Source organism: Thalia democratica, unplaced genomic scaffold (genome assembly GCF_965202585.1).
Source record: "Thalia democratica unplaced genomic scaffold, ktThaDemo2.hap1.1 HAP1_SCAFFOLD_690, whole genome shotgun sequence".
Classification (NCBI taxonomy): domain Eukaryota; kingdom Metazoa; phylum Chordata; class Thaliacea; order Salpida; family Salpidae; genus Thalia; species Thalia democratica.
The window spans coordinates 8,131-20,531 of record NW_028139681.1 but is presented as its reverse complement, the minus strand read 5'-3'; the positions used below and the strand labels follow the sequence as shown (position 1 = coordinate 20,531).

The following is a 12,401-nucleotide window of genomic DNA, read 5'->3' as shown; positions in this document are numbered from 1 at the left end:
TAAGTTACTTTTACTATTTTTAGTGAAATATAGTATTAATTAAAATAAAGTTTTCTTAATGTCTAAAAAATTATTTAAGTTATAATTTCTTCTTAAAGCAGATTTTTAAATAGTATTAACAAACATTGGGTTAAACCTTAATTTTTTTTTTTGAAGTAAATAATGTATAGGAAAATGTTCATAAAACTTATACAATATTTTTTACACATCTTAGGTTAAAAGATATTAAAACTACGTTTTAAAATTATATATATTTATGTTTTCACTATTTAGAAAATACATAAGTAAAAAAACTAATTTTATATTTTTAATAAACAATTCACTTTGACTTATAATGTTGTGAAGTAGTTATTTTTTATAACACCAACTTTTAAAATCGAAATTAAACTATATACGAAAGACACTCAGTGCAACAGTTGCAGATATATTTCACGCTATTTTTAGTAGAGCAAAGATAAATCATAATTATAAAATAACAGTAGTAATCATCATATGCAAATATTAATTACATAAAGCGTTGACCACACTAAACTGATCACAATACTAATTGTTCTAGCTGAAGAAAATAGCGGGAAATGTATCTTTATTTTTGCACTGAATGTCTTTTGTATGCTGTTTAAAAGTAATTATTTGTTGAATAATAAACTTTGATTAAAAAAACTAAGTTCAAAATTAAAAGCAACTTATAAATCAGAAATTTAAAGTACATTTTAAGTACCTGTTCAGCTTTTAAGCATTTACCACACTTATAAATCGTCACACTTTTATATTTTAATCTAGTTTAAGTCACTTGTATTCACTGTTACTTCATTGAACTTTATATATAATGCACTGTTATGCAATCAGTTATTAGATATAAAATAACAAATTGCATCAATACTTCACCGAATAATAAAGTAAACATAAATCATCATACTACACTAGTTAGAAAAAATACTTTATTATTAATTATTTACTGTAAAACTGAATTATGGTGTACTAAGTAATTTCGCAAGCTAAAAATAATCAGTTTTTTTAGACATAATTCAATTACGTATGCTACAAGTATTTTACAATTTTTTTGTTTTGTGTTTGAATATTTTCATTAAAGTTTTTATCATGTAAAGAAATAAAAATGTAACTAAAAAAAATCGTCATTTTACAAACTAACTTTTTTCAAGTTATATTTAGCTGTAAAACCGTGTAAGATTAATATTTTTATTAAAATTGAAAAAAAAAACATGTACTTAATTCCTGCAGTTTTTTAGTAAAGGTAAAAGTAAAGTTTATAACTTTATTTTCATATTTTTTTTTTTCAATAGCATCTAAAATTAAGTTTTGTTTAAAAAAGTAAACTATAAAGTTCGATATATGAGTAAAACAATAATATATAATAGAGACATAACGTTCTATGAAATTGGTTTTTCTAATATCTAAATGGTGTTAATTAATACTATAAAAAGTTATGCAACAGCATTTATCGATTGTTTGCTTATAAACTTAAAAAATTATTTTTAAAGTGATTTGATATTATATATACCATCTTTTTATTAACAAAATTTTTAGATTTTTAAACAACTTACTTAAATGTTTACGTAATAATTGACGTGCAGTTTTTCGAAATTTAATATTAAGTAACAAAAATTTCAGATATTAGTTCAAGTTTTAGTTCTAAACATATCAAATTGAAATATTTCGAGTATTTTACAAAGTAATCACTTGAATTTTAAATTAAAAGCATAAAGATTTAAAAATAATTAATCATAAATTTCAAACTGCTACCGATTGTGAAAAATAATAAGATTAATTTGTTTTCATAGTGTATTGCGATTAAGTGTTTTAATCACTCAAAACTATCAAACGCAATTTTTAATTAAAAAACATTTAGTTTGTGTATAATACAACCTTTTGTGGCTTATTATGTTTATCGAATTATTATTTTGAAGTAAAACATAATAAAATATATTTCTACATTTTAACCACTAGTAGCTTACTTAAAAGCCGTTGTACAATATTGCCTCTTAACTAATCTAATACGTATGCAGAAAAAGATACTATGATAACTAAATTGATTATTTTTATTTGTTAACACTTATTCAATAAGTTTTATTAGATAAAAGCATACACCTCAGTCCACTATTAGTTTTTGAAGTTTTACTACAATTTTATAACTATCAGAAATTTGGAGGTTTATCTTTAAATAATCACTGTATAAAGTTTAAAACGTCTCATAAAACCATAAAAGTACAAAAAAAGCTTATCTTAAGATTTTCAAAAGTTTACTTTTTTTTTAAACAGAGTAAAACTATACTCTAAAATATAGTCATACTTTTGTAAGTTCTGTAAAAAAAACCAATGAACTTTATTAGTATTTTTAAACAGTAGAAATCTCATTCGGATAGATACTATACGGTGAAAGAGTTTTTGTTTTATCAAAAAAATTGCTTAGATGTTATCACACTAGATAATGGCGGTAATTGCCTTATTCTTAAAGCATTACTAGAAACAATAAGTGAAACGAATAAATAAGTTAAGCTGTTTATAAGAAGCATGCTGGTTATTAAGCAACCAATGAACCGCTGTGCATTGTTAACAAATAGTATAAATAACTTGAAATCTCTATAATGAACTACAAGTAGCTTTAACAAACAGTAGTGTTGTGTTTGTCAACTTAAACGTAAAATATCACACTGTTAGTGAAATTACAAAGCATTCTGTCGTCACAAACTAACGATCAAGTATAGAATTTCAACTAGACAAGCGATCATGTCTGCAGGCGATTGAACTTGAGAATGAAGAAAAAAAAGGAAAAGTTAAATTTGGGATTTAAAGCAGGACAACAGAAAATGTTACGCAGTTGTTTTAAAGCAACATTGGTAGATGGTAGAAAACCGTAAAGTGTTTTTTATCTAAAAACACTAAAAATCAGTTGTTTATTTATATTAGTTTAAATAGATTGAGTTGGTCAATAGTAAAACAAAAATAATTTTGATTTTAAAATTGGTCTTAATAAGCTTGGGCTAAATTTTAATTATTTAATTTAAAGGTTAATGTATTAAGTTAAACCCGTTAAATCTCAAACATGCCAAGTATAATGCAATTAACTGTTTATTTTTTTGTTTCATTTATTTGTCATTTTCTTCAGTTGGTGCATTTGTCCGAGGACCTGATGCTAAATTAGTTTCACAGTAAGTGTTATGTATAAACTTATTACGCTTTGACTGTTAAGCTTGGAGTATATTGTTTTCTTTTAAAATGTTAAACTAAGTAAAGGTAACTTAACATTTCTATTTTTAAAACTAGCTAAAAGCAAACTATGTTTTTTTTCAAATATAAAAGTAATATTTTTTATTAAAAATATATGGTATAGAATAGTAATAAAAGCAATCAGACTACAACGTCTTGTTATGTAAACAATAAAAAAAGTAGCTTAACAAGTTTTTCATACTTTTAAATACTTCTAGGCGTATCGGCTTTAAGATTAATTTATAAACTTAATTTATTTCCAAGCTTCCTAATATTATATAGCTTTGCGTGAATTTTAAAAAAGTTAGTTGGAAATTAGAACTGAAATACTTGTAAGGCAATTATAAAGTTTTTGTTTAGTATGTGTGCGGATAAACCTAGATTATCTGTTGATGTCTTAATAGTTTATACAAAAGTTATAAAACACTTTAATACTTTAAATAATTTGATAAATGTTTGTCATTATAATTATAACAAAGCAGATTTTAATCGAAAAAAAACTAATACTTAGACGCTATTCTTAAACTTTTTAATATATTTTCACTGCATATCCTCAGTAACGTTATTACAGGATAACAAGGTTTAAAACACAGTTTTTGCTAAAATATATATATTTTAATGCTAATTAGTTATTTTTACTAAAAACAACAAAAGAATATCCTAATGACTAATTAGAATCAAGATGTTATTTTGTTGTTTTTAGTTAAAACTGTAATTTAAACCTTGTTAACTTGCAGTGATATTTCTAAGGTTATAAATTGAAAATATATTAAAACGTTTACCAATAGCATCTGAGTATCTTTTTCTTAAATTCGGTTGAAATCTACTTTGTTTATATTAAATAAAAAACATTTATTACATTTTATAAAGTATTTTAATGTTTTAAAACCTTTTTTTTAACTATTAGTACACCTACAATTAATCTAGAACTATCTACACACTTACTAAACAAAAACTACATAATTGCTGTACAAGTATTTCAATTCTAATTACCAATTAACTTTTTAAATAGTTCTAAACAAAGATAATTTCAAGAAAACTATTTATGCTAATAAAGTACGTATTACTTTTAAACTGTTATTACTATGATGTAACTGCTTATCATGCACCGAGTTCTGATGTGCGAAATAAAAGCAATTATCATACCTTTTCAGTAATTGCTACCATTCCGAAACGTTGTCGCGACTGAGGTGTACTCTCGCTCGATTGGATGTTAATTTGAAACCAGGTTCGATTCCAGGAGACCTGAAACACATCGATGTCATTAACAGCAGACTGAACAACGCTTCTAAATTTAGAGTTTGTTTTTATTTTCAGAATATTTTAAAACGACCGTGATTTCGTAAAACCATTTGTTTTTGTGCTTTTTTATATCTTTTAGTGAGGTCTTATAGCTTAAATTTAAAACATTTCTTAGTATAGATCAAAAACAATAGATTTATTCTTTAAAAAAAACATTTTAAATAATTTTAAAAATACTGCTTATATATACAATATGAATAGGTGTTATTTATAAGTGAAACTTCTAACCCTAATTTTTTATCGAAGTCATTTATTTTTCTCTAATAGGCAAAAAATTGTGCTTTTCAGAGATTGCAACTTTGATTAACCGGTGTATTTCATCTAGATTAGCTTTGTATAGAGATTGAGCTTAAAACTTTCACATAAATTTCTGTAATCTATTACAGATATTTTTAATGCGTTTTTAACACAATATATTCTAACAGGATTTAGTGCTGAATGAATCCCCAAATCTTAAAACAATAAATTTGAGTTTCAACAAACTTAGAAAATTACCTGAAGACTTTTTTAGTAACACACCTAACATAACTGAACTAGTTTTGAGAAACAACTTATTGGTATCAATCCCTGCCAAATTGCTGGAGGTTAGTAATCTGTAAAAATTTTAAGCTAACTGTTTTTAGCACAGTCATAATTTTAAGCAAACATTTAATAACATTACAATCGTTTTACAATGTAGAATAGCTTGTTTTTATAAATATTGTTATTAACTTAAAGTTTAAATTAATTAAAATTATCTGTTTAAAAAATATAACTTTCTTAGCTTTGCTGTTTTTTTAATAAACCATCATGTTGTTTTTTTTTTAATATAATAGTAAACATACATGTTACAACTATACAAACAGAACTTGCAGCTTTTGAAAAAGCTCGATTTAAGTAACAACCAAATAAGGCAGTTGCATCCAACTTCATTTAAAAACAACATGATGCTTTCTGACCTGCAGTTATGGAAAAATCAACTTGAAGATTTATCTGATGACATATTTATGTTAGTTTGACAAAAATTTACAAACTTATGCTTCGTGTTTTTCTACATAAGTAACAATATTTCACAAATTGTTCTGTGTACTGCTTCAGAATATTAAATGAGATAAAAATATCTTCTTTTTGATTTGATCGCTTTTATGTTTTTTTTTCATTTAATTTCATAGGAATATCTAAACTGATACAGCAAGATTAGTATCAAAATAAACTAATAAAACTTTCATGTAAACTTAATACAGTATTTTCAATTCTTCTAAAAGATTAAAACTTAACTACTTTTTAATTGAACTTATTTTGCACTCAATACTTATATTTATAAAACTTTTAATACCAATCAAATACAGCTGGTTTTAACATTACACACCCTACTTAATAGATATAGATAATTGTTGAAAACATTTATTATTTAGAAACAACTACAATATTGAAAAATTGAGCTTGAGTTGGAACAAATTGACTTTGCTTCCGTATGGAGCTTTGGAAAGTTTAACAAATCTCAAAACACTTTCTGCATTTAAAAACAAAATAAAATGTTTGTCACCTGCATCGTTTCAACACAACAAAGAATTAATACAAGTTTGTCTATTGATAAAGTTCACATAAAAAAAATTAAGTTCATAAACAATTTAACACAGCTATCTATCAATTTAACTAAAGGTACGAATAAATAACTGATGATATATTTATACTATTTTGTTTGAAAAGTATTCAGTTAACTGTAATCGATGAAATACAAGTACTATTATATTAAAGATCTCTTGCCAACCATTGTTTTTTATAATCTTGGTATTAAATGCTTGATTCGACTGTTTAAATCTTTAGTAATCAATTATAAAAAAGTCTTATATTTGTAAAGTTGTTAAACAACATTTCAAATTAGTTTTCAGATTGGCCCTAAATTCATCAAAATTTAGTAAAAATGTATTAAATTTATATTTAAAACTTATACTTTACTGAATTATTGATAAATGATATTTTGTTATAATAAAATATTTCAAAATTTTTTATTATTTGAATTTCAAAATTTTGTTAAAGTATTTTCTTTTGTTCTGTAGAATAAGTTATACTTACTTGTTCATAGATTAGTCAAACTTCATACCAAACGTACAGTAACTATTTCCAATTTAGCTTTAATTAAGTTCACATAACTTACAAAGTAGTTGATATACGTACATATACACCACAAATTAGTTTTCGGAATACAAATACGTTTCTACATCAAACTTGCATCAAAATTAAAATTAATGATTTAGTTTTGTAACTTTATTCCAAATTTCCGAGCTTCATGTCTAGTGGTTTTTGTGTTTTTTGTTTGGTGTTTTGTAAATACGACAAAATCACATTGCGACAAAACACAGACTTTATGGAGTTTTTGCCCCGCGGCTTTTTGTAAATGTTGTTTATTCGTTGAATTTTTAAACAACAAACAGAAATTGTATACTCATGTTTATGTTAGCTGTTTAGCTCTTAGTAATTAAAAAATAGTTCGAAATAGCTAAAGGTATAAATGTCAAAAAGTATATTCTTTAGTTTAAAAAATTGAAAGTCTTACTACTTTTTTATGGTTACATATTTCTAAACGTCTAAAGATTTAAAAAAAATACTTGATTATATTTTGTTAAATAATTTAGTTTGTACTAATAAAAAATTAAATAAAATCTTAATTATACTTTAGTATTTAGTTGTTTTTTATATTAAATAAAACACAATAGTTAAGGTTTTTAAGGTGTTAGTGTCATAATTTGTTTTCTACAAGTTTAAGTTTAACAAACAAAACAATAAAATACTTAAGCTGTATTGTAAATTTTCCTAACTCTCCTGCAACTTTTATTTGAGTTTATACCTTAAATTTAACTATGCAAATACTTTTAATGAACTTATTTTAGATTCATCTGGGAAGCAACGATATCGAAGTATTACCTGACAGTATTTTTTACAACAACCCTAAATTAGAATCTGTCAGATTGTGGGCTAACAAATTGCGGTGTTTGCCACAAACTTTGTTTATCTACCAAAAACAACTAAAGTTTGTCTTAATTATGTTTTTGAGATTTAACACTTAAAAAAAAATCATTATGACTTATATTTTTATGAAATTGAGATATTATAACAACTAAATTAGACTTCATACAATGTTAAAGATTATTTAAGTATGTGTACCATTGAATTTTTTTTTTTCCATAAAACAACTTGTTAAACATAAATGTTTATATAAACTCACATGAATTTATCTTGAAAACATGACTGTTTAGATTTTATTAGGATGTAAGATATTATTTACTAATCAAAATCTACAAGATAAAATAGTTTAAAATGAAATGTAAGCTACAGACATCATACAAACAGTAACTAAATATAAAAAAAAGTATAACACAGCTAATTTTTTTTATATAAAACAAATAATCTTTCGCACTAATTCATAAAAATCACTTAAAACAAACTTTTAAAGTAGAAATTTGTAATGTGCTTAAACACATGCTGTGGTAAACTTGAAAAACTTATGTAATTTAGTGTTTTTAATTGCAATATTCAAAGAATGAAGTTGAAATGATGTTTTTAAAATAAGGCTATAAAATTGTTTATACAAAAATCATTTATACATTTCAAGTCACATTTTGGAATATTTTAACTGTTTTTAATGTTTTACGGTATAAATGTTATCTTTGTAATAAACAGCTAAAAATTGTTTCAATTAATTACTTTTAATTACAAAGATGAAAGAAAAATAAGCTAGTTTTTCTAGCAAAATATTTTCATCAATCAAAAATTTTTCAGGCATGTCAACTTTTTGCTTAACAACCAAGGGTTGCCTTGGTCGCTGAGACAGCAGTTCAGACGTGGTTCCCCGTACAAAAACTTATCAGATCTGAAAAATGCGCTGCAGAGATTCGGTTATGTGACTTGTGTGAGGCATCCGTGTGAATTTGATGCTGAAACCCACACACTTGATTGCAGTCACAGGTTGGGAATTGTTTCTGATATATCAAATTATAGAAAATAAATTGTTGTTGTTTATATTTTATGGTTTACATGTTTTTATCTGCTTTAAATTGTATAAACAATTAAGAATGATTGGATTATAACTTCCAGACTGAAGTTTGTTTTGAATTTACTCACATTTTAAAAGTTTTGCGAGAATTCAATAAATAACAATAAATTTTTAAAGATGTATTCGTACAGAACTCTAATACTTACTTTTGTAGTTTTTTTTAGAACTCAGTAATAGCATTCAATTCGTGGTATGTTATGATATTTATTAAAATATACTTCTTATTTTTAACACTTTAAAAATTCTCGTTTTCATGGAAATGACGTCATTCATAAACACCTACCATTGTGCAGTTTGGTGTATTTTGTTTTGTAAACCAGTGTCTATAGACGTAAATAAGAATTACGTAGCTCTGAACTTTACTTATGATTACTTGTGATGTAAAAGTAAATTAGTTTTTGTAACAGCTTTGATTTTTACAACTAAAAACTGTTTTCCTTTTTAATGTAATTACACTTATTTCAGAGCACTTACAAGTGTGGATGTATTGAAAGATGTTTGTTTAAAAGTGAGAAGACTTCGACTAAACGGTAACTTGCTGAGTGATTCAAAAGAAATTGGCGAGTTATTAGGTCAATTCAAAGAAACAAGGTAAATTTAAAAAATAAATATAGTTTAACGAGATCTAAAATAACCCAATTAACTACCTGTTTGTATTTTTATTATTCAAGTGAAAAAAATTGTTCAAACAAAGCTTATTATGAAAATAAAATAATAAACTGAATTAATAAAACTTAGGAACTTAGAATTGCAAAGTAATGATTTTGTTGGAACTTTAGATGAAAGTATGCTAAAAAAAGCAAACTTTCTACAATCAGTAGATATTAGTTCCAACAATATAAATGGACTTCCTAAAAAATTGTTTGCATCAAATACCTTTTTACAGGTGAAAACATATATTCTAAATTTTGAATAATTTAAGTTAATTTTATAAAGTGTAAAACTTTAATGTTTAATTATAACTTTTGTTACACGTCTACTATCTACTTTGGTAGAAAAAAAAAATTTCATTAAAAACTACATTATTACCTGTCAAAGGTAGCTTAAAATTCTATAGCGGCTGATATTTATAAGTTTGGTTTATACCGCTTTTTTATGGTTAGCCAAAAACCATGTTAAATCAAATTCAAACACAACAGCATATATTATAATATAATAGAAGAATAATACTACATTTGTTTGGTATTACTTGTTGCCTAGCAAGTGCTTTAGGAAAACAATAAGTATATAGTTTTAACATATTGAAAGTTTTAAACCATATCTTTATGATTAGAAACTAATTCTTTTTAAAAACTCAATTTTAATAAATTTAATACTCACATGAAAACACTTGAAATATCTTTGACTTAAGAACAATTAAGTTAAAACAATTTAAATTTAGTAGATAATTACTTCTTGGTTTAACTAATGTTGTGTATTGTAAAAAAAACAGTTATAACTTTTCTTTTTTGTAGAACATAAAACTGAGTGACAACCATATACAACAATTTTCTGGGGATCTTTTCAAAAACAATGGTCAGCTGTATTCATTTGATTTGAGTAAAAATTACATAAACAATTTACCAGTTCACATGTTTGACAACAATGGATTACTCGAATCAGTGTTATTATCTTCAAATCGGCTCAACAAAGTTATTACTTAAACTACTCTATGATTTGTAATTTATTTAAAATTAATTGAAGTATTACTAATACATTTGCCTACTAGTAGCTTTGTGTGCAAAAGTGTTTTTTTGAAATTTTTATTGGTTTTAACAAATCATGTTTCTGCAGCCACATTTGTCAAAAACAGTGTAGCTAGTGTTTTGTGGTTAGTTTTGAAGTATTTACAAGCAACTTTAACTTTACAGATAGGAAACGCTACTTTCGTAAACAACCCGAAACTTAAGAACTTGAAACTAGATTCTAACAAACTTAGTGGCTCGGTTACTTTAACATTTTTCTAACGATATGACAAATGTTGAAGAAATTAACTTCAATGGTAAGTGATTTATTGAAATAGTCTTATTTCTTATAATTGCAAAGGTTAGTTACAACATTAAGTTAAATAAAGGCTATCATTAAAAATATTCAAATGCAAAATTTAAAACATTTATATAAACCTAGTCTCCAAACTTGAATGGTGATTCGTATAACCACTATTAATGTTAATAGAAGTATTAAATACTAATTTTTATAGAGTGTTCATATAATTCAAATGAAAGGAATTTCATTTTATAAATTTCTACAGATAATAGAATTACTGACGTCATAATACATTCAAAAGAAGACCAAACTGCAGATCGAGTTAAAATTGTTAATATCAATGGAAATCATCTTCATAAAGTTCCTAGTCAACTTCTAATAAAAACCCCCAATGTTGAAAACCTTTTGCTAGCGAGAAACAGAATTGATGAGTTGAACAGAAGTGTATTTGACATGATGAAAAATTTAAAAGAAGTTGATCTTTCTGAAAACAAATTGAAAGAAGTACCAAATGACATATTTTTTGAAAACAGTTTATTGGAATCAGTAAACCTAGATTCAAACTCTTGGAAGAAATGCCTGAGAATATTTTGTCTCATAATAAAAATTTAAGAAGTTTCAGCGCTAGTTCAAACAAAATTCAAATAATTCCAGCGGACATGTTTGAAAACAACTTATTGATAAAGGAAATAAATCTAGCAGATAACTTGATTGGGTTAGTAGGGGTTCCTCAGTTATTATTAGCACATAATCCTGATCTGGAGTACCTTGCTTTGGGTGGTAACAAGTTGAAAAGTTTACCTGAAAAGTTTTTTGATAAATCTTCAAATATCCGCCAGTTGTATTTACAAGCTAACCAGCTAAATAACCTTTCTCCTAAAATCTTCAGAAACGAAAATCCTCGCGATGTGAGTTTTTTAATTATTAATTTATTTATATACTTTTATATATAATTTTTAATATTATTTTTGTTATTTCTATATACGTCAACAAAAATTACTATAAATTTTCCAGGAACTTTCTTCATTCGAGGTGTCTGGGATGAGCCTTGACAAAATTAATATTGTCGATCTGACAGGTAATGCGATGGATAATGCTAAGAAGTACCAAAGAGAAGAAATTCGACAACTTGCTAATAACTTGCACTATGTAAATTACTCAAATTAAATTTGTTCTTTTATACTTTTTTTAAATCCAGTTTCAACGGGGACGAAATTTTACTTGCTTCTCTATCTTTTAGCTCGATATTTTCTTAAACTGATCGTTCAATCACTACGTTAGATAGAAGATTGTACAAATTTTATGTCATAAATTTTCTTGTAGACTGTTTAAACTTTCTTTTCTTTATACTTGCCAGTTTTCTTTACTGTATGTTTTCATTTATGCTGCTCAACGTATTTTTTATGCAAACATTAGACATAAAAAACTTTACGTAATTTTAAAACTTGCTAAATCATTACACGTATTTTTTAACCATACCTTTTGTTTAAATAATATCAAATTAGTGTTTACAATTTAAATGTTGTTACTTTATATTTAAAAAAATAAATAAATAAATTATTGTGTGAAATTTAGACATATTCTTTTATAGTTATCGCTTTTCTGGATTAAAAGCGATAACTGTTTCCACATACTTTCAGTGTTTAGTAGTTTTCAGATTTAATTGACAAAATTTAACTGCTGTAAATAAATTATATATACTTACCATAAAGTTAGTTTTTGTTTAACTGGTTTGATTCAGATTGTTTTAAATTGTTTAAGCAATATTCGACGCTTTTTAGTATTTAATTCTCATTAAACTCGCGTTCACAATCTTAAAGCAAAAAAAAAAGTTATCAACTCTATAAAATTTTCACGATTGAAATAAATTATTTTA

The 12,401-nt window shown here is 24.9% G+C and overlaps 1 pseudogene across 1 annotated transcript; it reads left to right on the top strand.

The window, feature by feature from the left end:
* Nucleotides 1-2,446: 2,446 nt before the first annotated feature.
* LOC145846855 (uncharacterized) lies at nt 2,447-11,981 on the top strand (annotated as a pseudogene). The gene is made up of 13 exons (XR_014370905.1): nt 2,447-2,452; nt 3,040-3,167; nt 4,380-4,524; nt 4,953-5,111; nt 5,373-5,515; nt 5,922-6,087; nt 7,398-7,537; nt 8,287-8,472; nt 9,026-9,151; nt 9,299-9,446; nt 10,015-10,163; nt 10,798-11,433; nt 11,540-11,981. The product of XR_014370905.1 is annotated as an uncharacterized LOC145846855 (transcript).
* Nucleotides 11,982-12,401: the final 420 nt, after the last annotated feature.